The 3,971-nt window shown below is 39.6% G+C and overlaps 1 pseudogene; it reads left to right on the forward strand.

Annotated features, from left to right (window-relative positions):
* Positions 1–531: 531 nt before the first annotated feature.
* LOC139026970 (zinc finger protein 271-like) overlaps positions 532–3,971 on the forward strand; it is a 27,950-nt pseudogene continuing 24,510 nt past the window's right edge.

Raw genomic sequence — 3,971 nt, forward strand, 5'->3', positions numbered from 1 at the left:
TACTGTATTCTATTCTACTTATCTTAGTCTATGTATACTCATCTCATATGTATATACTGTACTCTATCCTATTTCTACTGGTATCTTAGTCTAGTATTACTCATCTCAACGATATACTGTATTCTATCCTATTCTACTTATCTTAGGTCTATGTATTTACTATCTCATATGTATTTACTGTAATTCTGGTCCTATTCTACTGTATCTTATCTATTATTACTTATCTCATATGTATATAACTGTATTCTATCCTATTCTACTGTTCTGCTTTGCCGCTCTGATATTGCGTGTCCACTATATTTTATATATATAGTAACTGGCTTACTGGTGCTCCATCCATGCCATCCCCTAGGAGGGGTGCGTCACGGATGGGTTAGTTACTGACGTGATCTGTCCTGCTGGCGTTACGCCCCTCCTTGGGTTTGTGCCGTGGAGAGATCTTGTGGGCTGATACTCGCCTTGGTCTCAGGAATGGTAAGTTGTGTGGCTTTGAAGATATTCCTCTAGTGTGTGGGACGTGCTTTGGCAAAGATGGGGGTGTTCATATCCTGCCTGTTTGGCCTGTCTGGGGGTATCATCGGATGGGGCCACAGTGTCTCCTGAACCCTCCAGTCTCAGCCTCTAGTATTTATGCTGCGTAGTTTGTGTCGGGGGGTAGGGTCAGTCTGTTTATATCTGCACTATTCTTCCTGTGCATTTTCCGGTTGTTCCTGTGTGAATTTTAAGTATGCTATCTGATAATTCTCCTGCTTTCTCTCTCGGGGACCTAGCCCTAGGACCATGCCTCAGGATCTACATGGCATGATGACTCCTTGCTGTCCCCTGGCCGTGCTGGGCTGCTCCAGTTTCAACTGTTTCTGCCTGCGGGCTATGGAAACCTGGACCTGTCACCGGACGTGCACACTGTCCCAGACTGCCTTTTTCACTCCTAGAGACGCAGGAGCTGTAGATATACTCAAATGATCGGCTATGAAAACCAACTGACATTTACTCCTGAGGTGCTGACCTGTTCACCCTCGACAACTACTTGTGATTATTAATATTTGACCATGCTGGTCATTATGAACATCTTGGTCATGTTCTGTTATAATCTCCACCGGCACAGCCAGAAGATACTGGCCAACCTCATAGCCTGGTTTCTTCCTAGGTTTTGGACTTCTAGGAGAGTTTTCCTAGCCACCGTGCTTCTACACCTGCATTGCTTGCTGTTTGGTGTTTTAGTCTGGTTTCTGTACAGCACTTTGAGATATCAGCTGATGTAAGAAGGGCTTTATAATACATTTGATTTGAATATTCGTACTCCATTACTAGATTTGTGTGATTAGGATTTGTTGTGAAATTGTTAGATATTACTGCACTGTTGGAGCTAGAACACAAGCATTTAGTTAGATATTACTGCACTGTGGAGCTAGCGAACACAGCATTTAGTTAGATATATTACTGCACTGTTGGAGCTAGGAACACAAGCATTTGGTTAGATATTACTGCATCTGTTTGGAAGCTAGGAACACAAGCATTTAGTTAGATACTACTGCACTGTGGGAGCTAGGAACACCAAGCATTTAGTTGATATACTGCACTGTTGGAGCTAGAAACACAAGCATTTAGTTAGATATTACTGTACTGTTGGAAGCTAGAAACACAGCATTTAGTTAGATATTACTGGTACTATTTAGACTAGGAACAACAAGCATTTAGTATACTACTGCACTGTTGGAGCTAGGAACACAAGCATTTAACTAGATATTACTGCACTGTTGGAGCTAGAAACACAAGCATTTAGTTAGATATTACTGTACTGTTGGAGCTAGAAACACAAGCATTTAATTACACCCGCAATAACATACATATGTGACAAATAACATTTAAATTATTATGAAGGTCACTTGTGTAAAATGTACTTTTCCCCACTCATCTTTTGACATTGCTGATGCATATTCAGTGGTCTGACTGCATCCAGACTATGTCAAAGGTCCATCCTGGTTGATCTGAACCTAATGCAGCTTGGAGTGATCAGATGACAGAAGTCATATTTAAAACCAGGTGTAACTGAGGCCATAGATGCTCCATATCATTTACTGTGTTTGAGTGTTTTATATAATATGACTAAATGGGTTTCTTTCTGTGTTACAGGGGCAGTCAAGAAATGGAACGGCAAGGCCACAGAACATGGCATAAGCAGAGCTGTGGGAGACCACCTCAAGCCCCTGGTAGAGCCGGGGGTGGTGTTTACCACTTCACCACGCCTTCAGCAGGCTTGACAAGTGGGATTGAGACTGATTTTCATACCAAGATGGACCAAGAGTCTGTTGATTGGTCAGTCATTGGGTTAATTTAAATCAAATCAAGCTTTATTTATACAGCACATTTCAGACATGGATGCAACACAATGGCTTCACAGGAAAAAACAATGAAAATAAAGAGATATTTAGTACTTAAGAGAAAAAAACAGAACAAAAACAACTGAAAGACTAATGAGCATTGTAAAGAAATTAAAATATTAACAATATGATGCTATATCCAACCCAAAATATAACTTGTTTTTTAGGAGGGGCTCTGAAAGACACTATAGGGGTGTCCAATGAAAATTGACTAGTAACAACAACTGGGACCTAAAAGACACCCACCATGAGACCCACTAATTCTGCCCAAGAAGAGGCAAACAAAAGAAAAACCCACACCAAACTCATATATACTCATATAAACTGATATAACTCGGTTTAAAATAACTACGTTATGATGTTTCTAACACCTATATCGAATAAAATCAGAGCAGGATATAGCTAAAGCCGATAACGTGAGCTTTTCAAAATGCCATCTTGAGGTCAGTCTTGCGTCATGGCGAACAAAGAAAAGGGTGCAACCCCCCTTTCCATGAACATTTATATGGCCTCAGATCTGCCTAGAAACTCCATTCCAATTCTCATTGGTTACTGACATCCAGGGGAAGGCGCATGCAGTTCATGTCGACCCATAGGATACATACAGAGTATTAAACTGATCCTAGAACAGAGTCTACATTTTCAGATTTTGCAGTACCTGTCACTCCATCCCCTGAACGAGCCCCCGAAACACGTCTCCAATACGGAAAAAACGTGCAGTCCAAATAAAATGTGATCCATGCAACGCACTTGCTAAACGCAAAACTTTGTACTTCCCACCCTTGAGACAATCAGCAACCAACTCCTGCAATATCCGAGTAGTAACTTTCCACCTAATCTCTCTCTCTCTTTTCAGGGTTCACTCGATAGGCTTTGGATTGGGCTCAGTCCCTCAATGTCATGCATTTGGTTAGCACATCTGAGAATGAATCCTGTATATTCTAAAAGCAGGGCAACATTGTCAATATAATTGTACACAAAAATGTTCAGCTGGTTGCATAATAATTATGATACTAAATGTTACATGAATGTAAATATGAAAATCAAAACCAAATGGACACCCTTTGTTAATATGTATTGGCAATACTTCACTTAAAGATGAGGCATGGAATAATAAAACATGTATCTTTTGTCAGGCTGAATGTTTGAATATATGAGGTGATTTGAGTCATGCTTCTTCAGTAGTGGAATAAAGACAATTAATTTGAATGTTGTCAAGAATAACTGGAGTGATGTCAGATTGTTAATAAAATTTATTATACTGCTTTCATGTGTGTATATACACAAACATCTGCAACAATTATTCATATTACATGTATTTTTTTAAACAAGCAGCTTTTTCAACTTGTAGAAAACAGCTAGCTACATTTTGAAGTGCTGCATTTTGATTTAAGTGGGTCACCAACGCTTTTGTTAGTCACTTTTGTTAAAACAATACTCTTCAATTCAGAGCCTGGATTCCCCTGAGGCTAATATCCATATCATATCTGCAATCAATTGAACAGGGCAAAGGATAAGGTAGAACATCATTAAAATACTCCTACTACAATGTTAAAACATTCTACATTGTGACATCATAAAATACTCCTG

Source organism: Salvelinus sp. IW2-2015, unplaced genomic scaffold, assembly GCF_002910315.2.
Source record: "Salvelinus sp. IW2-2015 unplaced genomic scaffold, ASM291031v2 Un_scaffold6538, whole genome shotgun sequence".
Classification (NCBI taxonomy): domain Eukaryota; kingdom Metazoa; phylum Chordata; class Actinopteri; order Salmoniformes; family Salmonidae; genus Salvelinus; species Salvelinus sp. IW2-2015.